Source organism: Panulirus ornatus, chromosome 11 (assembly GCF_036320965.1).
Source record: "Panulirus ornatus isolate Po-2019 chromosome 11, ASM3632096v1, whole genome shotgun sequence".
Classification (NCBI taxonomy): Eukaryota; Metazoa; Arthropoda; class Malacostraca; order Decapoda; family Palinuridae; genus Panulirus; species Panulirus ornatus.
In genome coordinates this window covers 46,749,250-46,776,548 of record NC_092234.1, presented here as the reverse complement: position 1 = coordinate 46,776,548, position 27,299 = coordinate 46,749,250, and the positions used below count along the sequence as shown (strand labels likewise).

The window sequence follows — 27,299 nt, the reverse complement described above, 5'->3', positions numbered from 1 at the left end:
GTATACCGGGGCTGACGTGCTGTCAGTGGATTGAATCAAGGCACGTGAAGCATCTGGGGTAAACCATGGAAAGCTGTGTAGGTATGTATATTTGCGTGTGTGGACGTATGTATATACATGTGTATGGGGGTGGGTTCGGCCATTTCTTTCGTCTGTTTCCTTGCGCTACCTAGCAAACGCGGGAGACAGCGACAAAGCAAAAAAAAATATATATATATGTATATATATATATATATATATATATATATATATATATATATATATATATATATATATATATATGTCACTGGTTATTAGAACTGCGATAAATGCAGTCATATATTTTTTGTGTGCATAATTTTTATATCTTGATTTTTTTTTACCAGTCTCTTACATTTTAGTGTGAGATATGCGTAACTGGATATAGAAACATTTCATCTTAAGCCTGTATTTTCTGTTCAAACAGAAAAGTTTGATTGCATTGTAATATAGAATTTGATTTCTCTTAACAGGTTGGAGTGCAACCTCGTCTTCAGCGTCAGTTGCTGCATCTCCCTCAGGTATGCGTCATCTCTTCAGGTTCATGACACGTCAAGATGCAAAGTTGTCAAGACAAATCATCAAGAATTAAGGACCAATTTGCTATGACAACAGAATTGGATCTGCAGTTTATGACTCTGAAGTGATGACATCCTTATGGCTGTGACAAGTGGACGTCACTTACTCATCCCACCTTGTGTACTCATTCATCATCATGCAAACAAGACTCAATAGAAATAGTGAATCATCAATGGAGCTGTAAATTTAGAAGGGACAACTCAAGGACAATTTTTTTACATTATGTAGATATCATAACAACTTCATATATAATTCCTAGATACCAAATGTAATAGAATTATAATGTGAGTCCACTGGGTAGATTAGAAAAACATCAGATAATGTGTGACATGAGTTACCTTTTGCTAAGTGAATGCGTCCACCGCCAATATACCTGATGGGAGATCTCCAGAGGCTGTGGCATGGACTCAAAGCTACACGCTGTCTTCCAGTGGATATACTCTCAGAAGCAGTATTTTTTTAGAATATCTTCTCCCATGCCATGTGTCCAGCATCACCTGTTGCTGCTGTTACCACTGGTGTCTCCTCTCATTACCTGAATGTCCAAAGATTGTTACCGAGTCTGATGTGTTTGTGTGCACCTTTGCATATTTTCTTTGATATAGCAACCTGTGCACTTTTATATCACTTATTTTTTTATGGCAGTCTCTGCTCTCTCAGTAGATAGAGCCAGAAGACCTTTTACCATAATTTATCCATATAATTCCATATTTTTTATTTTATTTTACTATTTTGAATTAAATTATGAATGATTTTTAATTTTATTTTTACTATTTTAAATTAAATTATGAATGATTTTTTTTTTTAGTCTGTTCGTTAAGTGCTTCATGGAGGCTACAGTGAGAGGAAGCAGCAGTGTCTTAATTAGTGGCAACACTGGTGAAGCAGCAGCAGTAGTAGAGGTGCCAGAAGCCTCCAGAGACTGAAACTCTCTAATGCGAATTGACGCATGATAATAATTTTCTCAAAGTAATTCATAACTGGATATGGGTCATTTATAATATATTGTAATAAATCGCTTTAATGGCATATGTCTGCCCGTTGACTGACAGTATTAGACACCTACTAGTCATTCGACAGTCACATTATACCACTAAAGTTATAACTCATAAAGATCATTCATAAATTTGGACCCTAGTCAGTTTATGAAAGAACCCCAGTGATATCCCAGTCAGTGGTATTAGAGAGCTCTGGTCTTTGCTTGGCTGTGTGAATCTGTGACAATTCCACTGTGCTGGGGAATTGTGCAACATGATCACAATGGGAGGGTGTTGAGGGGTATCCAAAGTGGCTGTGGGGTTCTGTGGCTACCTATCACACATTCACAACTTTATTAAACTTTTTCACCCGCCAGTATTTTTCATAAACTTTTGGTATCCTATATACTATGAAAATCAGATTATAAAAGTACTCTTAAACTTTGGAGTTCCAACTCATGGTAATTTTTACTATACATACACTCTTGAGTGTATGTATGTATGTGTGTGTATGCATATATATATATATATATATATATATATATATATATATATATATATATATATATATATATATATATATATATGTAGAATCAACCCTGCAGCACTGGCCCAAGCATGACACCATCACCCCACCAACCTTACACACAGTACCTGTCAGCCAGCAACTAACCAAGTGCGGCAGTGTGGCACCATAGAGTTATATTCCATACTAGCTGTTTTTCTTTCATATTTTATTTATATAAATCTTTCATTATATTCTTATATCTTTATATCTTCAGTGAAAATTTCCATCTTTGTTATACAACAACATTACTATATATGAAGAAAGAGATCCTATATTATTAAAAGATGATATCTTCCATTTCTCTATAACTCTACGATTCCACAGTGTCAAACATGACGAGCTACAAAAACTTTAATATCTTCTGTGATGATAATTGTGCACTGAGCTCTGTGGTACTAAACTATCCATGGTACTTTAGTAGGTACTACTGGATGAAACAGAAGTGAGATAGGAGCAAAGTGCCAACTTTTGTACTTTACTTTTTCTGAATTATGTACAATAGACTGTGACCAATATCTGTAATGTTTTGTAAGCATAGCCACCTGCAGTAGTCCCAGTCTAAGACATTGTTTTGTGCATAAATTTTCATAAATTGTTAAGTCTTTTATACAGACCATCAGAAAATGGTGTAAGAAAGTGGGACCACTCAGAAACAGCCAAGAAATTACATAATGTGTCAGAATTGGGGTCTATTATAAACTGTTTCTCATACCTGTAAACTCTTTTCCAGTGTCTTTCCATTTTCATCAGTAGCTCACAATGTGTCGTTGTTTTGCCTCTCTTCCATCTTGCGCTGTGCACAAGATTATTTTGGAAGAGACGAAGAGATGGTACTATCGAATTTAGTGTTCTATGTTTTCTACAGAAGAGATTTTTAATTTATTTGCATTACATTTCCTGATATATTTTTTTTTTCTCAGTTTCACACCACTTTCATGAAGGCTGTTATTGGTAACATTCCATTGATGTCTAAGATAATTATTGCCCCTTTTGGTGAACAAGATGTACTCTTGTGATATTATTTTAATGTTGAGCAATTCTGAGGCCGCTGGGTTATTCCAAAGAGCCGAGGTGGCCTCATGAGAGTGGTGCATGGGTCGGCCGCGAGAAGGCGTGCGGGGGCCCTCCCAACTCGCCTGCACCGTCAGTCCTCACAGTCTGAATTTATTTTTCATCATCTCATATATCAGAGGTTTTATTGATAATGTAACTATTTGATTCTTATATACTTGCCATGTTGAAAGAGGTTTATGGTTTGTAGGCGAGAGGGTGAGTGGTCTCAGGGATCCCCCGTGCAGAACGCAGCAAAGACCGTCCAGGGTGCTGACATTGACAGAGGCTAGTGGGCGTGGCTTTGTGCCGTCAGGGGCGCGTGGGCGGAACTCACCTCTCTTTTCCTGATGCACTGAAAACTTGTTCATCCTAGTATTGTTCATCAAAATTTTCTTCCTTTCTAAATCTAATAAACATATCATACACAAAGTTTTGTTATTGTAATACAGAGGATTAGAGTTAATCTAATGTTCTCCGTGAATTGTAACTATTGAGATAGACAAGTGTTCTTTGCACAACACCACCGCAACACGCCCTTGCGCCCCAGACGCCCGTGTGCGCCCATATCAGTCCACCCCGGCAAGCCAAATCACTAGTCCTTACACACTTTGTTTTTTTCGGAGCAAGACTCTCGAATACCACCAGGTTTACCAGATTAGTTTGACACTTTCCACCTAAGTCATTAAATCCTTACCTGGTATTACTGAAATATTGGAATCTCTCGCCTCATTGAATCTCGAAAGGTGATTTCAAAAATTATTTCTCAAGAAACAATTACAACTTAATGAAAGAAACCTGCAAATCAAAATGAATTGTAATGTGTGCTATGGAGGATTTTTCATAAAGCTAGGTCGTTTGTATTTTTGGTATCTTGTAAATAGTTGTTGTCTACTGGAGCAAGTACTTAGTATTTTAAGGAAACTTTTAATAAATATACTTAAATATAATGTGTATAATTTTGCCATGATGATGCCTCATCACTCCCATTCACTCTATCCTGTACATGCCTTTCACCCTCATGCATGTTCAGGCCCCAGGCTTTCAAAATGTTTCTCATTCAATCCTTCCATCTCCAATTTGGTTTCTACTTTTACCTTGACCCTCCACTTTTGACACATATCCTCTTTGTCAGCCTCTCCTCTCTCATTCTCTCCATATGTCCAAACCATTTCAGCACACCCTCTTCAGCCTTCTCAACCACACTCCCCTTATTACCACACATCTCTGTTACTCTTTAACAGTCACTCAATCAAACCACCTCACAACACATATTGTCCTCTAATGTTTCAGTTTTGCACATTATATATATTTATCCAATATTCTTAAGCTCTTCAGTGGAGTTCCCCAAGGAACAGTTCTTTATCGAACTCTTTTCAATCTCTCTCTACTTGATGTTCCTTCACCTTTCAATGGACATATTGTGAGTCCTTTCATTTGAAGATGACCTCACAGACAATTTAAAAAATGCATTTTTACATTGCAGAATTAGAATACTGGCTTACTTGAAACAGAATTTCTGCTTCCCCACAGGTGTCCGCTATCATCCTAACCCTAGATGGATGTGCATCCCTCCTGCAGCATTCCATCACTGTAAATGGTTGGCCATTACTCATTGAGAAAACTCAAACCACACTGGACATCACATTTGACACATGATATTTACTGCTCACACTATGAATATCACCACAAAGGTCATGCCCCCAAACCTCAAAGTACGCTATTGTTGTATTTCAGGAAAGTCTATATATCTCGGAGACATCTCGAGTCAATTATAACATTGATCCAATTGAAATACACACTAGTACAATTTTGATGAACCCTTATGTGGCCCAAAATGGTAAAAGCTTAATGGCTGGAGACTTCACCGGCACCATCATAATCACTGCTAACTTAACCTGCAGAAGAGTTATGAGGTACTGATGAGGTGACGGATTTCATGCTGATACTAGTGAAGCCTGAGATATAGTGTCCTTGATCTTCTGGAAGGCACTGAGTATGGCTTGAATTGTAGACTTGTTGAGCCCATGAAAGCAGGCTACATTACACAACTGATAACTGTATTCTAGTCTACTGATTATGGTAAACTTGTCTTCTAAGGCAATACTTTGCTTTGTTTCGCTTGGTACATCCACAAAAGAACTGGCTGGGTATTTGGGTCTCCTGACGTAGAATACTATAGGCAGATCATATCTACAAGGATAACATTCCAGACTGAGATGATTACTAACCACTAGCTGCTCCAAGCCCTCCCTGCAGTACATCAGGCTATGCATGAAGCACCCTTCACCATGGTCCAAATTAGTCCACCAAAAAATGTATTTCTTCCTCTATTTTGACAGAAAAAGTGTGAACATGTCACATTGCAATCTGTAACCATATATAGAAAATCAATGTCGAAACTGGACTTTGCTTGCTTGTATTTGTGCTACGAGTGGAAAGTCACCTTTGGCAAGCCATACTATATCATTGTCTGTTGACGAAAGAGAGTACAGTCTTGTTGTGGAGCTTCTCTGTGCAAAGGAGTTCATAATTTCCCTGCTACTGGAAGTAGCACAACCTTGAAGTGGCAGAAGGCCCTTCAGTGAAAGGGGCCATGAGGTGATATAATTAAAAAAAAGTCTGCATTTAACAAATAAACAGCTGAGAAAACAAAAAATTATATACCAATGGTTAGTGCTTAAGTAATTGTAAATGACCATAAAAAAATTCCAGTTCATTTTGACCAAAGAAGTAGAAGCACTTTATACAGGCAAAATGATGATATTATGAAAATCACTGAATTTGATGAAGAAATGAGAAAAACAATTTTGAAAACTCATTATTTTTCCATGACATAGTATCCAGACTGAACTGCGTATCCATAAAAAGAGATCCATGTACAGTGAGGTTTGGTGTTGCTTGGCCAACTGTGTACCTGCGATATCAAATACAGTGAGTCCATGTATCTTGAGATTTGGGTCTAACAAACTACATACTCTCAAAATACTTACCGATGCCAGTTTTAGACCGGAAAATAATCCTTTAGTGTCGTCTATAAACATGTCACCCACTCCACCCTGAAATACACCTCACCTGCCATTTCAACATACCCTCTTCTGCTCTCTCAACCACACTCTTTTTATTACCACACATATCTCTTACCTTTTCATTACTTACTCAATCAAACCACCTCACACCACACATTGTCCTCAAACATCTCATTTCAAACACATCCACCCTCCTCCGCACAACGCTATCTATAGCCCATGCCTCACCACCATATAACATTTTGGAACAACTATTCCTTCAAACATACCCAGAGATAACATTCTTGCCTTCTACACATTCTCATCGCTCCTAGATCCTTTGCCCTCTTCCCCACCCTGTGACTCACTTCCGCTTCCATTGTTCCATCCGCTGCTAAATCCACTTCCAGATATCAGAAAAGGCGACTAAAAGGGGAGGGAGTTGGGGCGGGAAATCCTCCCCTCCTGATTTTACATTTCCAAGAGAAGGAACAGAGAAGGGGGCCCAAGGGAGGATTTTGCCTTAAGGCTTTGTCCTCTGCTCTTAAATCTACTCCAGTAACTCCAGGGTGTTTTGAAATGGTTTGGTCACATGGAGAGAATGAGTGAGGAAAGATCGACCAAGAGGATATATATGTCAGAGGTGGAGGGAAAGAGGAGAAGTGGGAGACCAAATTGGAGGTGGAAAGATGGAGTGAAAAAGATTTTGAGTGATCGGGGCCTGAACATGCAGGAGGGTGAAAGGCGTGCAAGGAGTAGAGTGAATTGGAACGATGTGGTATACCGGGGTGGACGTGCTGTCAATGGATTGAACCAGGGCATGTGAAGCGTCTGGGGTAAACCATGGAAAGTTGTGTGGGGCCTGGATGTGGAAAGGGAGCTGTGGTTTCGGTGCGTTATTACATGGCAGCTAGAGACTGAGTGTGAACAAATGTGGCCTTTTTGTCTTTTCCTAGCGCTACCTCGCACACATGAGGGGGTAGGGGATTGTTATTTCATGTGTGGCGAGGTGGCGATGGGAATGAATAAAGGCAGACAGTGTGAATTATGTACATGTGTTTATATGTATGTCTGTGTGTGTATATGTATACGTTGAGATGTATAGGCACGTATATTTGCGTGTGTGGACGTGTATGTATATACATGTGTATGTGGGTGGGTTGGGCCATTCTTTCGTCTGTTTCTTTGCGCTACCTCGCTAACGCGGGAGACAGCGACAAATCAAAATACGACACGCAGGGAATACGTGGGAAGTATTCTTTCTCCCCTATCCCCAGGGATATATAATATATATATATATATATATATATATATATAATATATATATATATATTATATATATAAATATATATATATTACCAGACTCCTTCATGAGGTTACACCGCAAGCTCTAAAGTTCGCAGGGAATATAATCTCTTGCAAGACCTTTTCACTCCAAAGGAGTCCACATTACCGTTCTCCTGGAAGTAGTGCAGCCCAAGGCTGCAGATGCCTAGAGAGACGTCCTCGGTAATACTAAGAATCTTTCTTTGAAGAAGGTCCTTGGAGAGTTGTAAAGTAAGTGAGGGGAAATGGAAATAAGACAAGATAATATAGATTAGCTTACCATCCTGTCTGGTTTTCTTTTAAGTATAAACGTTCCTTTTTCTCTTAATATTGTGATGGGCAACTCTCTTATTTATAAGACGCTATTTAGTCCATGTGGCTTTTATTTACTCACAGAGATAGACCAGCTTGGCCGTGTTCTTTACTCCATTCTTTGAGATTTTTGCTGATCTATTTTGTTGGCCACATTCATTTGTTGCAGACAATTTTTTATTCGTAGTTCGGAAAAAAAAATAATAGCATTCGACATACACTAAAGACATTTATCATGGATACAGAATGCCGAAATTAATTGAAAACATCTAATTCTTGTGAAAGTTAAGCTAGACTACACAAACGTAATATCTGAAAAATCGATAGAGGTATATCTTTGTATACCAACTTTATGTATTCATAACTTATATGAATTTTCCTAAATTACAATATCATTCCTGTCATAATTTCAAGTGAAAATATTGAAGTTATCTCAAAGGTTTCATATGTATTTAAAGAAATAAATTCTTTATTGATCACTTTTCTGTACGACTTGTGCTCATGATGGTTACTTTTTGCAAAGAAATATATATATATATATATATATATATATATATATATATATATATATAGCATTAAGAACAGAGGACTGGGCCTTAGAGGGAAAATCCTCACCTGGCCCCCTTCTCTGTTCCTTCTTTTGGAAAATTAAAAAAAAACGAGAGGGGAGGATTTCCAGCCACCCGCTCCCTCCCCTTTTAGTCGCCTTCTACGACACGCAGGGAATACGTGGGAAGTATTCTTTCTCCCCTATCCCCAGGGATATATATATATATATATATATATATATATATATATATATATATTTTTTTTTTTTTTTTTTTTTTTTTTTTTATACTTTGTCGCTGTCTCCCGCGTTTGCGAGGTAGCGCAAGGAAACAGACGAAAGAAATGGCCCAACCCCCCCCCCCCCATACACATGTACATACACACGTCCACACACGCAAATATACATACCTACACAGCTTTCCATGGTTTACCCCAGACGCTTCACATGCCTTGATTCAATCCACTGACAGCACGTCAACCCCTGTATACCACATCACTCCAATTCACTCTATTCCTTGCCCTCCTTTCACCCTCCTGCATGTTCAGGCCCCGGTCACACAAAATCTTTTTCACTCCATCTTTCCACCTCCAATTTGGTCTCCCTCTTCTCCTCGTTCCCTCCACCTCCGACACATATATCCTCTTGGTCAATCTCTCCTCACTCATTCTCTCCATGTGCCCAAACCATTTCAAAACACCCTCTTCTGCTCTCTCAACCACGCTCTTTTTATTTCCACACATCTCTCTTACCCTTACGTTACTTACTCGATCAAACCACCTCACACCACACATTGTCCTCAAACATCTCATTTCCAGCACATCCATCCTCCTGCGCACATCTCTATCCATAGCCCACGCCTCGCAACCATACAACATTGTTGGAACCACTATTCCCTCAAACATACCCATTTTTGCTTTCCGAGATAATGTTCTCGACTTCCACACATTTTTCAAGGCTCCCAAAATTTTCGCCCCCTCCCCCACCCTATGATCCACTTCCGCTTCCATGGTTCCATCCGCTGACAGATCCACTCCCAGATATCTAAAACACTTCACTTCCTCCAGTTTTTCTCCATATATATATATATATACTTTCTAATGAGCATTTTCACGCGTGAGCTACGCGACGTAGTGTTGGGAACAGATGAATGAACCTTAAAGGGAAACTATCCTTGCTTGGCTCCATTTTTGTTTCTCAAGGAAAGCATTACAGGAGATTTCCAGCCTTTCCTCCCGCCCCTTATTTGTCGCCCTCTACGACACACTAGGGATATGTGGCTGTCTCGTTCCTCTCCTATCCCCAGGGACATCAGTCTAACTACTTATCTATCTGTCTTTGTATCTATATCTACAGTTACCGAAGGACTGACTCCTATAAAACAGTCCTGGTGTTACTCAGGGCCTGTTTCTAAAGGCCCATTTGGCCCAAGGACGCGCTGCATTTAGCAGCAGGAAGATATAAACTTTGAAAAGTTCTTTGACGAGACTGTACATCCAACGATGTACCCTCGCCATGTCTACTCCTATGTACACACACACACACACACACACACACACACACATACCAGCCTCTGCTAAATACCTAGTTATTGGCCAGCCCCGAGCAGAGGATGAACACCTGGGCTCCGCGTGGGCCGACTGACACGTCCTTGTTGACACATGGCGTGTGTGTGTGTGTGTGTGTATGTGTGTGTGTGTGTGTTGGTAAAGTGATTTAAGGATGCATCAAACACTGTCAAATGTTAACGAACTGAACCACACGTTTGATCCTCAACCTATAAACTACATTATAGACACTGTCTATGCTTAGTTAAGAAAATGTTTCACACTGAGATACATCAAATACATTATATTTTTGAGCCTGATATTAGCTGCCGAAATTATAAAGATGTAAGATAGTTGGTAGATAGGAACGAGCCTGTTTTATCTAGGCAGCGAATGTTACATAAATTCTATGAATTTTTCTCAGTGGCACATTGAATCACATGAGATTCCCACTGAATTTCACCACGTTCGCCCTCCACCAGGACCCTGCAACCACTGGGAAGCAACGATGAATCGCAGTGGCAAGAAACGAAGGTGGTGGAATGACCATCACAACACTTACATTAATTAAAGTCACCCAAATTCTGATGGACGGTTTCGTTCCGTCCCAAAAAGGTACGTCAACTCAGTTGCCTGTTGCTGCAGTGAGTCGTGACCTAGGATATAACATGAGCTCATGAGCCTCGGAGAGCCAATAGCCCCCAAAACTCAAAACATCACAGAAACATGAGCTCCGTAAGAACCATCTGAGCGAGCGCGCGCGGGCGGCCATGGAAGCTTCGCCCGGCCAGTTTCGCTTATGCACACGTAGGCGTTCATACCATTTCCTTGCTCACAAAGCTCTCAGAATTTCCAGTTTTTATCAGTGCATCGGCTGACAGTTAGCTTACCTCCACCTTTAACAAAGAGACTAGCTACTGGGCCAATCAAGTGGAAAGTATTGTTTAGGAGTTGGGGAGAGCGGCTGGTGTTAGTTTGGAGAAAAATGATCAATTTGTTTCATTAAAAGTAGCCTATTTTCAACATAGGTTATGTTACCAATTAAAAAAATATTCGTCTTCTCTGTAGAATATGTCAGTTTTCTTTTTCATACATTAAACTTTGTTTCATAAGAAATTACCTCACGAGTTTTTCATGCCTTAACCCTTCTCACATATAAATTTAACCAGTCATTAAATTCAAGCTTTTTTTTTCTCACCTGCGAAAGCGTTTGGTATTGTCATTGGATACACAGATCTCATCAGACAAATCAATTTTACCCAATTGTATGAATAAACTAAGGAGCTCTGAAATTATTAAGACATTTTTGCTCTATCGCTTTTGATATGAGCTTAAATTTACGAATCAGTCAGCCACTTTGCCAGGATGAACCGATTCAAGATGGAAATAGACACAAGACATACAAAAACAAACATATATAAAAAAAAAGATCCACTCTGATCGTCTGATTTGTAATGTTTTGAAAGGAAAAATAACCATTTTCTCTCCTCTGTTGATAGTCAACTACACATTTTGCAACTGGCAACCCTCCTTAACCTAAATGTTATTTCAATCTCTAACGAGCCATTTTATGTTAGTGATAGCTTATTGTTTTGATGGCAAATATAGAGTTGAGTTCGTCTTGCGTAATTGATAATCCTAGGTAAATTGGGTTTCTGGCAAGATAATCAGGTTTTGCAACTTTCGTAATATCGGTCCCAAAAACGGCATGAACACTCAGTGGTTCTCTTAGTTATTAAGATATATTAGTTACCCGACACAGATGTAGTGATTGTTAATAATTTTAGAGTATACCATAAATTTATAAACTTATTTTTGAAACCTATATGTGTTTATGGCAGTCTCGTGTGTTTAACCTATAATTACTCTGGGGGGAAAAAATTAATAAGTCAAATGCCATGATTGGAATGTAAAAACTTATGAACATTTCCGACAATACTCATGTTACGAGACATATTAAAAAAAAAGAAAAAGAAAACAGGTCAAGGGCTGGGAGGATCTTATATACCATTAATTCGTAAAACTCTCAATAGATGGCAGCACCAGGGTAACAAACAAATCAAACTGCTGTGTTGGTGTGCCAGTGAAGAACAGGAAACTAAAAAAATATACGCATATATATATACGTATCGCTGCGTCATTCTTAAGGGCTTGACAGGTAACTGTACTGACCAATTTGTCTCTTTGACGATTATAATCGCAGTGTTCACAAAACTATTTAGCGAGGCTTCCCAATATAATGTGAATCTTGGTTCTTTTCTGAAACTCGGTATATTTTCAATTTCCAGACCCCGTGCAAAAATATGCAGATTTCTCTTCAGTCATCCTGACACTACGAGATTAGGGATGATATCCCGTAGGATGGCATTAGATACTTAAAGAAGCAAGAAATCATCAGGAAAGACCAAACACTGGATGCAGAAGGTAAGCGACACGTTGCTCATGACAAGTTGGTTCTGGCAACATCAACTTTTTATGGCCTGTCTGGTTTACCTTCAAACACTTCCACTTTATTAAGATGCGCCTAACACTCACTGGAGAAGATTTACGTCTTCCATATATATATATATATATATATATATATATATATATATATATATATATATATATATATATATATATATATATTCATTTATTTATTATTTATTTATTTATCGACACTTCATTGTATGTGCCAGACTTCCAAGTGAAATCCATTATTCATTTCTTAGATAAATTTGATTGCATTAATGGATGAATCAAATGAGAAGAAAACGGCATGTAGAGTCACTACTTGGAAACGATATATCAAATATCTGTTAGCATGAGAGGGCGTAATGCATCTAGCAATAGTAGTGGTAATTGTAGTAATTGTAGTAATAGGTTGTTTATAAGCTTTTATCGCTGTTCAAACCTGTACCAATGAAGATCTGTCTTTGTGAGGGTTTATTAGTATACATTCATCAGACGCGTTCTAGCCAGGGTTAATTTGAAGTATATTTGTTTAATGAAGCTGCTATGAAGTCACCAATAATTATTTATGTTGATAATCGTAAGATAATTAACGTGTCATATGATTCGGGAACAAATGCTTATATAATACGCGTGACTCCGGTTAATCTGAGATTGTGTTAAGTAGTTGGACTATCCATTGTAATCTATGCATGAAAATTCTATTTGCTGCAGTTTTAATATTAAAAGCTTAATTCCAGCTTATCTTTTTTTTCTTAGAATTTACGCTAAGCGTGGAAAACGTAAGGGCCTATATCTAACAGCATTTGAATGTTTCATAATCATAAATTCAGTACTTAAAATGTTTATGAAATACATGGTTACATGAGCCTTTGTATTGATTAATGGAACATTCATTAAGTATATTTGATTTCCAGTATTGCTGACAGATTACTTTGTATGTGCCAAACTATCAGGGTGGTTCCTAACTGTCCTAACATGGGAAGTAATTGCCTCGTTCAGGTTGAATTACTGGTCTACACAGAATCAATTTCTTACATACACCACATATGTATGTATTTATTTTTTCGTGGTCTACGTTTCCATCAACATTCGTTTTCCATTTTAACGTCATCTTTATTGTATATTTTCCCTCTGTCTTTGCTACACTTACGTTATTTACAGAAATTTATATCTAACTTCTTTCATTTCGGTTGGTGGAATCATTCATTGTAACAATGCATTTAAAGTCCGTTTGAATTTGAAAAATATGGCGTAACTCTTCTTACATCTGGCGTGTTAACCACCATCAGTTTAACTACCATCGCTTTAACTACCAACAGTTCAACGCTTCGTTGGCGGTAGAGGTGACACAGCCATGATGAAGTTAAAAGTTTTTTTTTTTATTTGCGGCAGCAACCTATTTACCTACCTAGCTCGGTGGACAATTAGGCATCAACCCTTCTAAAGACCTGTGTAAGTATCAGGACAACTAGAAAGCGTAAAGCAGAGGGAAAAAAAGAAATGAAAGAAGTCCCTTTGTTGTATAAGTGGTGGATGAATGGAAGAAGCTGACGAGGATGTGATAAATGCGAAGAGCGAGCATACAGATGTATGTATGATCGTAGACGATTTTCAAGAGATGGGGCGCAGCGAGTGTATAACTTCCCTTCCTTTTACAGTGCAAATAGATAGTTACACAAGTTTGGTATAGCGATGGGTAATTCGCTTTCACCAGTGTTAAGTAATTTATACATGGATTTTTTTTTTTTGGCTAAGTAATTTAGTTTTTTTTGTTAAGGGATTCATACATGTTTTTTTTTTTTGGTCAAGTACTCTATATATGAATTTTTTTATTGATTTATACATGAGGTTTTTATGGTTGTGATTTATACATGGAGTTTTTTTGGTTAAGTAATTTATACATGGAGTTTTTTTTAAACAATATTACTAAGGGATATTTCACCCTCTAAAGCAATCAAATGACATGTAGATGATGATCTTGTGTTTGGCCAACAAATTTTAAATCTACAAACGTGTCTACTCTTACTTAGCAATTTAGTACCTTGTTTAAGAGTTACTGTGGAAGTAGAAAATAAGTATATGTTACCATTTTTAGACTGTTTGATCCATGGGTTGGAAACATGTTCAAGTTTAGCATTTACAGAAAACCCATCACCAGTGTTTGTTCTTATATTCATTATTTCTTAGCATGACATAATAGGATTTAACAGTCATTTCAGTCGATGTTCCTTGGGGATATTACGTATTATATGCAGTCCGGAATTTATTGATGAAGAGTTTGAGAAGATATAATCTACTGGATCCACGCTAAAGTATCCTAGATCTTTCATTGATAAATCCCTTAATTTGGGAAAAAAAAAATTATGCAGAGTTAACTCCAAACATCTTGATAGCAAGAATCTTTTAATTTTCCAATTTACTGATCATTTTTCCTTAGTTCCCAACCTGCTTAGAGCCTTTAATATGAATTTAGCCTTCAAAGTTACAATAATATTAAGAATACTTTAATCAAAAACTGTCAGAATAACTTGTAAAAGCTGCAATATCTTTTATATTAGGCAGACTCATAAGTACCTCTCCGTTAAAGAACATAAATATTGTATAAAACAGCACAGATAACAAATGTCTTGTATATTCACGTTAGAAATTATGACCACCATATTGACTGGACCAATTCAGGTATAACCTGTAGTTCCTTGATTGAATATCATTGACTCTTCCTTTATTAAATACATTAGTCATTGTAACATGAATATTTCTGAAGGTTTAGATAAACTGGGTTAGCTTTGTCGTAGGCAAATTAACGGTTTCATGTCTTGACTGTAGAATAGAATTTCATAACAGGCGCAATGCCAGTCGTGAAAAAAAAACCCACAAATGTCTACGAAAAGCAACCTAATTTTCTGCTTTACTGTTAGCCTTCTCTTGGTGATGTATAGTTCACGTAAGTGCACTGGGGGATTTCTCGTATTTCATTTTTTCCTCCTGGTTATCAGCAGGTTATCAGGAGGAGTGGATGTGTAGTAACTATATGTCGTCAGTATGATGTGAGGTGAGTGAAGGTGTGTGGTACTAAATCTAAGACAAGTGTTGGTATGGTGGAGTGAGTAAGTGAACGGTGCGTGGTGTTAACCTTGAAACGCTTCAATATGGAGTGAGTGGATGCGGTAACACGTTAGTATTGAAGGAGTGACTGGAGGTATGTGGTAACTCGTCAGTTAAATATGGAACGGGTGGAGTGTGTGTGTGTGTGTGTGTCACTCCGAGACAGTATTGAGTGATAGGAGGTGTTTGATGATCCTGGGCCAATTAATGCTTGTGCGTTACTGACACAAGCATTGAATTGAAAGGTGCACATAGGAATTACGGATGACAGGAGCCCTGGTAGTCCGTAACGAGGTTATCTGTAGATAGAAAATAGAAAAATTAAATGGTAAAGACAGGATAGGAAGCGGAAGAGAGGTAACACTTAGGTTATATTTGGCAGCGAGCGCAGGTGTGGTAACTGTGAGGCCAGTATTAGCATGCAGTAACTGCGGCAGTGTGGTACTGCAGTATGTGGACCAGAATGTACGAGACTAACCTTTTTTGTTGGTAAAAGTGGCAGAAACGGAACAAGTAAAGATGATTAAAAAAAAAAGAAGTATACGTTGTGCCAGATACAAGTTATTTCAGACTGTCAGAGGATGACCTGACGAAGAAAACTTATTGCAGATGTAGCAAATTTAAGTTTTCTTCTGCTAATACATTAGCTGAAGGATCTTTTATTGAATTAGCCCCAAGGCAGAATGTGTTGCTTGCGAACCAAGTTGCAAGACTTGTATACCGTTCTTCCTAAATGGTTTGAATTAACTTTAAAGTCAAATGAATACTTCAAGAGACTGAATGACAAAAGCAGGTTAAGCAACGTCTGACGGCGCATTATTATCAACGCCCAGCAAGAGATGGTAGCGGTGTCTCCGAGCCCGGTAACAGTAGGTTTCTTTGATCACGTTAAATTAGGGTCTCCCTGGCTGCGTGGTACTGCCCCATCTAGGCACGCATCTCATCCATTAAGTTTACCTCATATTCAAGACAAGGATTAGCCGAGGTTCGCCGTTTTGTGGTGCGGTCAGGGGGGAGCTGGAAGAAGAAGGAGGAGGAGGAGGAGGCGGGTGTAGCAGGCAGGAGGCCGACCGAGCTAGGCTAATAACGACCTCGACACAGATGAGAAGAGGGTCGCGGCCAGTTGTCCCACTTACCACGACTCCCTTCCTCATCAGACCAGTTAAGACCATTATTACGAAGCACCGCTTCTTTGGCTTTACTCTCATTAAATGCTTTTAGTGAGACATCTGTTCAAGTAGATTTTACACTAGGTGTCTACCGCTGATATTATGAGAGTATAAAAGTTGGTGGTGGAGAATGATGATGGCTAGGCTTGCATGACGGAGCAGGAAGCAGTGTTGTTCATTTGGCGTAGATAAAAGACAAAATGATGATAATATGATTGGATCATTTTGGTTCACTCCCCACACATCTGCCCTTGCTCTCGATTTATAGAGTAAAGAGTTGCACAGTGCCAGATGTTACCCTTGATCCTGCATCAAGCTAGAAGTGACCAGCGCAACTGGTTGACCAATCTTCATTGTATTGCTTTATCTCTTGGGTTCCTGTATATGGCCACTAAAGGCGAGGGCATATAAGGTCACATGTGCTATTACACCACCGCTCTATTGTACCTGTGTGAATTTTCAGGGACATGCAAATTAAAATGAGGACGAAAACCAAAATGCCCCCTCACTTCTCTCCACAAGCAACAGTGAACAAGACTTTTTGGGTGTCCCACACAGTCTTGTCATCATGTGGCTTGGGAGAATAACTGATGAACTTTAAAAAAAAAAAAAGACTGTCAAAGATGTATGTCCCCCTTTCAACTCCATCTTCTTTTGACCCCTCGAATGCTCACGAATGTCAGAAGGAACTTAGTGTGAGTTCAAAGTTTGGTACGAAAATAGTACCAAACACATCAGTTGCACGTATTATTTAGTTGCTATTGATTGCCATAAATGATTCATAGAAGACTATATATATATATATATATATATATATATATATATATATATATATATATATATATATATATATATATATACGTATGTTAAATATAGATCTTACATAAGGATTACCGTCCTTTGTCTTCAGTCTACCACACTTGTTCAGAGGTGTTCATGCACACGGTTTCCGTGCTCTTACATGGCTATATTGTTAAGTTTCAAGGTTTAAGTAACTAGAGAGACCCCCATCGTTTGTCAGTGAGGAAAATTGCCTTGGAAAATTACTTCGTACATCGTGGAGACGAAATTATCAGGTTTAGGCATCACGTTCTGTCTTCCCAGAGGCACAATGGGGAGGAAGCCCTCTGCCCTGGGTGCTGAGAGCGGGTGAAGGAGAACAATGACAGGCAGTGTCCATGTTATCTACGGCGTCCTTCAATATTTCATGAAACGAGAGGGGAAGCTAATATCGGTTTACCTTCGTTCTTTTCCTCCTCCTCCTCCTCCTCCTCCTCCTCCTTCTTCTTCTTCTTCTTCTTCTTCTTCTTCTTCTTCTTCTTCTTCCTCCTCCTCCTCCTCCTCCTCCTCCTCCTCCTCCTCCTCCTCCTCCTCCTCCTCTTTTTCTTCTTCTTCTTCTTCTTCTTCGTCTTCTTTTGCTCTTCTTTTTCCTCTTCTTCTTCTTCCTCTTCTTCTTCCTGTTCTTCTTATTATTATCATTATTATTATTGTTATTGTTATTATTGTTATTATTATTATTATTATTATTATTATTGCATCACACGAAGGTTTGTCCCTTTCCAACTATTTTTTTTTTTGTTAGGTTACGGCAATTATCATTATTATTATTATTATTATTATTATTATTATTATTATTATTATTATTATTATTGTTGTTGTTGTTGTTGTTGTTGTTGTTATTATTGTTGTTGTTGTTGTTGTTGTTGTTGTTGTTACTATTATTTTGATTACTTTTGGAGATAGGCGAACCCACTTTCGTCTGACTATATCATGATATATATCAGCAGTTAACATATGAAGGAGTAAAGTGAAGTTTTATGTTGCTGTAATGATGTGTTGAGAGGCCGCCTTGGGTTCATAATCCCTCCACCAGGGTGTTTTTCTTTTTAGATTCTCAGCAAGATAAACAGGTATTCTTGGATCAAAGACTTCTTTTTTTTTCTTCCTCTCTCTTCTCTGTTCAACAGCTCGAGTACATTGCGAAGTCAGGGTACCTTAAGATCTTTAAAAAAGTGTTTGATCGTTTAACATGGCGTAACAAAGAGCTGGCTAGGTTTTTTTTTACCTACCAGGACGGATTGTAATACATTCTAAACAAGTCTACGTTATCTAAGGCTGTGAATTCTATGCATTTATGATTTGTACATGAAAATTAACGTGATTAAGCGCATATAGATACCATAGACAACACACGCGAGCCTGCTGCCTTAAACACTTGTTATTAAGATAATAGAATCGTTGAAGACAGCAGTGGCTAGGCTGGGCATTGATTACGTAAGATAATGCAAGGGAAATTCTGTTAAAGGTCATATGACATATGGGTAGTCAGGTAACGGAATTGCATGTAGCATGTCCTTTATTACCATGAGGGAAATTTGAAATAGAAATTGTTCAATAATTCAAAGTTTATTAAGAGAATGAATTGGAAAATTGTTGACAATATGTTAGAAAAGATTTTTTTTTCCCTCCCTCCACCCTGTGATTTGGCAAGTCCTGCCTTTTGGCAAAATATCGTCGTGGTTACCCGGAGGTAAGTCCTCTCTCTCTCTCTCTCTCTCTCTCTCTCTCTCTCTCTCTCTCTCTCTCTCTCTCTCTCTCTCTCTCTCTCTAGGTTTGCAGAGGATGAAAGCAAAGAAAAAAAAGAAAAATTTCTTTGTTAGTCTGAAAGAGTAAATATTATAGTTAAGTAGTAAGAAAATGGAAAGAGGGATGTGGAGAGGTTGAACTAATTGATCGGTTACAGCGATTGACCCCTTAAGGAAAACGGTGCGGTCTCTGAATATGGTGGACTTAGCTATCCTGAAACAAGACTTGTACCACCGTCGTGCCCAAGGGCCTTACTGTCGTGCTGAAGAGCCGTACCGTCGTGCTCAAGGGTCGTACCGTCGTGCTCAAGGGCCGTACCGTCGTGCTCAAGGGCCGTACCGTCGTGCTCAAGGGTCGTCCCGTCGTGTTCAAGGGCCGTACCGTCGTGCTCAAGGGTCGTACCGTCGTGCTCAAGAGCCGTACCATCGTGTTCAAGGGTCGTCCCGTCGTGCTCAAGGATCGTCTCGTCGTGCTCAAGGATCGTCCCGTCGTGCTCAAGGGCCGTACCATCGTGCTCAAGGGTCGTACCGTCGTGCTCAAGGAACGCATCATCTTCGTACCCAAGGAGTTGAAGGTAGACTGGCGTCGTACACAGGCTTTTAAAACAAAAGGACAAAGTTAAAGTGAGTGTGATGACCGTTGGAATGTGTAGCACGTGTGACGGAAGGCGGAGGTGTCAGGTGCAGCCGTGGCAGGAGGAGGCAGGAGGAGGAGGAGGCCACAGATACCCAGCAATAATCAAGGGTCAAAATTAACTTGGTTCAGGAACAGAGAACGGGTTTAGGGTAGAAAGGATTAGTGTGGTGAATGTTTTACTTATAGGATATGCCTAGATTATTATTATATTATTATTATTATTATTATTATTATTATCATTATTATCATTATTATTATTTTTACTGATTTAATTATATCATTATTTTATTGTTGAAATGATAATAATGATTATTATTATTATTATTATTATTATATACATTAGTATATATTTGTTATTTTTATAATCATTATTATTAGTAGTAGTGGTAGTATAGTTAAGGCTGGGTAAACAGAGGGTCAACGAGTAGTCCTGGGCATTGAGAGACGAGTTGCAGGTTGTGATTGTAGGGTACCTGGCCTGGATGTATTCACATACAGTAATTAGTCTTTGAAACCGCCGTAAATAACGCTTCTGATATTACTCTTTCAACCGCCGTAAGTAACGCTCTTGTCAGGAGCTGTACGTAGATGTAAAGTCGTTGGGCGTTTTTTTCAAAGATAAAAGCATTAGGTGTACAACTGATGAGGTAGAAAGGTAGATAGATTGATGGATGTAGATACAGAGAGAGAGAGAGGAGAGAGAGAGAGAGAGAGAGAGAGAGAGAGAGAGAGAGAGAGAGAGAGAGAGAGAGAGAGAGAGAGAAGCTCCCAGCTTTCGAACTTCAACCGAATCAAGAATTGATGATGTTCAAGGTATGGCGACGTAATTCATGAACACACGGAGAACAGTGTTGTTCAAGATTATATATACGCCTGACGGGAAAACACAGAAACTATAACCAAGATCAGGAAGAGAAAAAAATATGATATATAACCGGCTGGTTGACTTGGAACATATGATAGAACCATCCCAGACTCTCCCAGACTCACCCTAACATCTATCTGCCTCTCAATGGCAATAAACTTGCTGGATCTTCCTAATGCTATCCAGAAAAAATCTAGAACTCAGTCCCAGATGCATATCAACATGCTACCTCCAAAAAGGACTTCAGTACCTTATCAATACCTACAACACTATGCTAATTACAGGATGCTTTCCCCCCAGAGGTTAAAAGAGGCCAGAGTAACAGTGGTACGAAAACCGGGAATGCCAGACACAGACCCGAAGAACTATCGCCTCATGTCCCTTCTAGAAGTCCAAAAGGAAACACTGTGAGAGATTTATAAAGGTTAGGTTCAGAGTAAACCTTGAAGATAACCTCTGTAACCCTAATCAATACAGTTTTCTGGAGGGGCTAAAGCACCACACCACCTCAGCAACGTCGACTGTGGCATAAGAGAAACTTGCCACTTCCAGAGGACGAAGAAGAAATTGCACGGTTATACAAAGGGACGTAAGCAAAGCCTTTGAAACAGTGCGAACTAACGGCCTATAATTCAGACTGCCACAGCTAGGTATACCAGAGATCACAGAAATACTCATGAGAAACACTCTCGACCAACGCACCGCAGAAATCATCATCAACTCTGCGACGTCATCCGAATTCTCTCTACGAAGCGTAGTACCCCAAGGCTACGTCTGATCACCAACGCTATTCATAACTTAGCTGACATTCCTTCACCAGTTGGTGCCATGGGCATAGACATCTATACCGATGACATCACTCAAATAATAGTCTTGAGAAATTAATTCCCTGAACAAATCCTTTTCAGTACAGTCAGATTCTAAGATAAACATAAATAAACGTACTATAGTAGCGTCAGAAGAATAAAACCCAACGGTATAACCACAGAAAGTAACAAGATAACTCACAAGAAGAGCTGCAGAATCCTGGGTCACAATTTAGCATCAAGAGATTTGATAACAGATCGTGCCATCCAAAAAAATAAATCGGCATCAGGAAAAATACCCTCGACCAGTCTGTGCAGATTCTAGCACTTTCCATATCATTAAAGATTACATTACACCTTGTCAGGGTCGTTATAATACCTACAACAGCATTCCTTGCCTTCGAATTACGCTCGCTGAAGTTACAGAGGATATAACATTAGACTCTGCTGCAGTTCGTCACGAATGGAAAGTACCCTCATTTTGAAAACACCGTAAAAACAGCACAAATGACAAGCCAGTTGGTTCATACGTAAGAGAGGCTGTCCAGAAAGTATGGCAGAGACCTGGAGATGATGACAACAAAGATGATACAATCTACAAACAAAATACGATATCTGGACAACAGTAACAAACATGGGACACCCTTGGTTCCCTCGAAGCCTTTGATCAAACCACTTACGAGACACTCCAGTCATCCATCGATACACTCAATGAACAATGTTTAACGTAGCTTAGCCATTGCTCTTTCAAAAGCAAAAGATACATTATGAATACAGACACACAGTCAGTTTGCCTGGGTTTACACATATACATAATACATCAAGAATAAGCTTCTAGAAAAATCACTCGCATTCATGAAAAATCTTACATTATACATCTGTACACACTTCATCCTTCTTTTCCACATCAGCCTATCCCTTCCACTGTCCCATCTGTCCTTACTTCTAATTAAAAAGATAGATAAAATCCAAGCTGCGTTCCCTTGCCTGATTCTGTCTCTCCTGGCAGAGATGAAATCCAAGCTGCATTACCTTGCATGATTCTGTCTCCAGGCAGAGCTGTTCGCTGACTCTATAAAAATATTTTCTTTTTATACCCAGATATATGAGACACGGGCGGTAGAAAGGAACTAAAACATTCTAGTTAAACAGAAATATTTACACTCGTACATGCTTGACGTACGGTCCACCCGCTCAGCATCTTTTGCCTACAACATCCTCTTCCACTGAACAACAACTGGGTACAACAACAACAACAACAACAACCTGTACAAACACAGGCAGTGTACATGTAACTTCCGGCCACAAACCGGCTGGTGATGCATTATAGGGATACTCCAAGCAAGGCGAGGAGAGAGGGCGCGTGTGGGAGGTCTGCGCCACAGCTCCTCGTGAATGTGCCGCAGTCGCGTGGGTGTGAATGGCGGGAGCGTATGTAAATAGACGAGCCAATATGGATTGGTATAGTTTGGGAGCGCCAGGATGGAAGAAGAATGCAATTAAAATAGCATATTTTCGAATGCCATTAAAATAGCATTTATTTGAATGTAATTAGAATAGCGTGTTTTTTAAACTAATTTACCGTTTCTTTCTTTTTACTAAACTCCTTTTGCTCTTGTTTATTTCAACAGTAGGAAAATTTAATTAATTAGAAGAGGTTTAGAGGGAACGGATATATTGATCATTCATCTGCATAAAAAAAAAAAGCCTTACGAGTATCTATTTTTCATCAATTTTGAAATATCTATCGTCTAGATATACATAGACGAAGCATTTCAATGAGAGGCTTTGTAAACCTGATATTTTTAAACCTTTACCGACGGAAAGAACTGTCCAGAATCCCCATTTCTATATGCTGAGTATGACAACATGGGTTGACACCTGCACGCTCGTCAGAGGTATGTGATGGAGTCAGCTGCTCTACGGGTTAGAATTAAGCTGAATGGTCGGTGTTGTGCTGAGCGAGGCATTGTGTTTGATCGGGCTAGGCTCCGTCAGCAGTGGTCGAGGCTGGTGACGAACTGCTGCTGCGTACGGAGGAGTTCATTTTTAAAGCCTCGGTAGATAAAGCGGAACCTGGAGTTTAACCTGAAACTGGGTGACATAGTTTACTTGAAGCTGTGTGTGTGTATGAGGTACGAAACCTCGAATTTGCCTGAAGCTGGATGTGAGGTGAGAATCATGTAGCGCACTAGAAACTGTTTGACATTTGACAGGAACATTCAGTTCTCTTTAATCTATATTTAAGTTATGAAACCTGTTATTATTATTTCTTAACTCATACGTTACAAGTATAAGATATTTGTTCGTAAGAGAGCCGTATTGTGGTCAAAATTATATGGTGATGACTTCGTAGCTCACTAGAAGTATTACATTTTGTGGATTAAATTCGACATAGACGTACCATGTTGGATGGAAAAAACAATATATTGTATAGTAACAACGTTTATGGAGAAGCGCATAGCATACGTATCTAAAAGGTTATCTAAGTCCGGATAGATCCTTAAGGATACAAAAAACCTTATCAATTAGATAAAATAGCTCTGTTTTTCATATATAGGACTTCAGGTGAATAACAATAAAAAAAACAACAACCACGAAGTGTGTGTGTTCAACTGCTGCTTGCAATCATCTTAATATAGAACGTTTTTTGTTGGATGTGGAAGCAGAACGAACCTATGTACGGGCAGGGAAGCTGCTAAACATCATTATAGCAGCAATGGAGGCAATGTAGCCTTTTTTCGTAGCAACACGTCCCTTTGTCTGTTTGTCGGAGGAAGCTATCGCTGGTCAGACACCTCTACCTCAACGTTCCCCACCGCCTAAAACGCCCCTCCAGCTCAGATGGCCGGAAAGATCTGCCGACTGTGCATAATGATGACTTTGGACCCCAGCGATACGGTGGTCGGGTCTGTGTGTACTCATGGGCGGTGAGCGAGCACTAGGGGGGAGACTCAGTACCCGCCATGATAGTGAGCCAATTTCTAGGACAGAGTACCGCGCGAAATATCATACACGTCCATACATCCCTCGTAAGTGCAACAGAACTTAGACTACCCATTAAAACTGCTAGACGTCCACGTGTTTAATGAAAATGTGGATTTGTCTTTGTTAATGATGAACCAACATCTCAGCCCTGCACGGCATGTAATGCACCAGTTGTTATAAATGCCACTTCAAAGTCTGCCAAGCGAATTGGCTCAGGGTAATCATGTCTATCATGTACAGTCCTGTGGTTTTCGTTACCGCTGATCTGTGCAGACAATTGCTGTTCCTCGATGTTTTCTGTAATCTGAAAATTTGCCATAGTGTTGCTGTACTTATACGTACAAAAGTTTTATCTAAAGTAAAAATGAAATTAATAACTTGGTTAGACAACATACTTTATCTAAAGGAAAAACAAATTTCTTACTGTTATATCTAAAGTACTTATCTATTTATTTATTTTGCTTTGTCGCTGTCTCCCGCGTTAGCGAAGTAGCGCAAGGAAACAGACGAAAGAATAGCCCAACCCACCCACATACACATGTATATACATACACGTAATAATGAAATTTATTAATGTTAGTTTGACACCATACTAGCCTCGCCTAGAATCATGACTTGTATCTATTGTCTAATATTCTATTTAAAATATTTTCGTCCTCAGGGCTGACAGGCTGTTAGTTTGACACCATACTAGCCTAGCATGAAATAATGAATTGTATCTATTGTCTGTAATATTCAGTGTAAATCATTTTCGTCCTCAAGGCTCGCGAAATGAAGTGAGGTGAGTAGGATTGTGGTCTGGTTTCCCTTCCTCCATGGGTTTCGTAAGTACCTTTCTATTTGTACTTCTTTTTTTTCACTTTTATTCCGTGAATTTTAGTTGACGCGTGAAACATGAGGAGGAGGAGGCTATTATGTACACAATTCTCCCTCAGGAAACTTTGGGGTTGATTTCATCACGAGATCATTGCGGTGTATGACTTGGTATATATATATATATCTCTGCCTCACTGCTGCTTCATCAAGGCTTCCGACATTTGTTCTTTTAAGTTTTACGTCAATGATTTTTGATATTTTCCCTTCCTTTTGTTATATATATATATATATATATATATATATATATATATATATATATATATATATATATATATATATATATAATAGGGATGAGAGGCGAGGCCCCACGGGTGTAAAACTGCTTTCCAGTATGCAAATATAGGTAATAACAGATAGGTAATCTCAGGCCGGGTGTGTGTGTGCGTGTGTGGTGGACTCCACCAGTGTCTGCGTCTCAGTCCAGCGGCCTCGCCCGTCACCAGCGGGGAAAGCAGTCATGTACATTATACAAGGACAAAGTGCCGAAAGCCATTCTCATCACGTTCTCTTCAGTCGTTACCTATCATTCATGATCTATAGCATCAGATAGATATCTATAGCATTTAAAGCCTCATGTAATAGTTGGGATAGATATAGTAATAAATAGAAGTATATAGTTACTTTCTCCTCATGTCATGTGAGTGTTAAGGCCTTCCCCCAAACCCTGCCTGTTATCACGGTGGATGGAATCTCCCGATCTCTCGCCTCCGGGTTTTATCTCTTAACATATCTGGTGGATTCCCTGTGTTGCTTAATGGCGCCACTGCTGCAGACACAGCCAGTCAGCTACCGTTAAGGACGACTGGTGAGCCGACCTTGCCTCGTCATGCTCGGCCGCGCCTCTTACACCGTCAGTTCGGCAGATCTTCCGCCAACACTTAGGGCCACGGTGACGACCACCCCCTGCCTGACGGACGGCTAGGCTAGGCTATATTATTTTACCTTTCTCTTTCTATGTAGTTATTTATTTGTAATTAATTACCGCTTTGTACTGTGCTATTATAAATCTTAAGCTTATATGGTCTCGGGATTAGCCATGTCCTCAGTCACGGTGTCTAGTTTGGTTATAATGCATGAGAGAAAGGAATTGTTAAATTGAAAGGATGTCGTTTCATAACATCGAAAATGTCATGGGTACGGCTTATTTATCCTGATACACTTCGTCATTGCCTTGCCTGTTAAACACATCAACTTGCTCTGATGGTGATGAACTATTTCTTAATCTCCCTCCTGTTAACTCGTTTATATTTGTACGTCTTTACATGAGTGTGTGTGTTTGGTGTAAAGTCTCGATCACTTATGTTGCACGTCACCCAGATTAATTGCGTGTGACTTTCATGTATGTGATCCTATTGAATATGGATGGTTTTTTTTTTTTCTTTCTATTTCCTCTGCAGCAAGTCAGTCTATTACGGATATAAAGAGGTGAAGTTGAATCCTTATTACATGCGAGAATCACAACCTCTCGAGCCTCGTCAGCTCAATATTATCCACCTCGACAATGATCATAACTTTTTGTCTCGCTGAATTAGAATGGAATATTTGATCAGTAAAGACCCATGTAAATGTACATTGAACATTTCATCCAGTGGCCTCGTGTGGGCAACTTTTTCTATTTGTTTCTTTACCCAATGAGAAGTGTTCATCAAGTTCGCTGACCAGTTGGGTGAGTTTAAATGTCATAGGACAGAAAGTTGGGTGGCATCTTGTGAGGCGAATGCGCTTACTGGCGGGGAACTCCAGTGTCTACTGAGCATTTTTAGTTCAGTAGGGTTTAATTGGCTCTTATTTCCGCCCCCCCCCCCCCTCCTTAACACTTAACCATGAACCGATTTAACTGATTCATTTCGATGTTATATATGATCATTCATTAATCATTCAT

General features: G+C 39.1%; 1 protein-coding gene across 5 annotated transcripts in view; it reads left to right on the top strand.

The window, feature by feature from the left end:
• LOC139751469 (nuclear hormone receptor FTZ-F1 beta-like) overlaps positions 1 to 4,142 on the top strand; it is a 515,727-nt gene extending 511,585 nt beyond the window's left edge. For all 5 annotated transcript variants that reach the window (XM_071666907.1, XM_071666905.1, XM_071666906.1 and 2 more), the window contains one exon: positions 492 to 4,142. The gene's annotated coding sequence lies outside the window, so the exon portion shown is untranslated. The remainder of the gene's footprint in view (positions 1 to 491) is intronic.
• Positions 4,143 to 27,299: the final 23,157 nt, after the last annotated feature.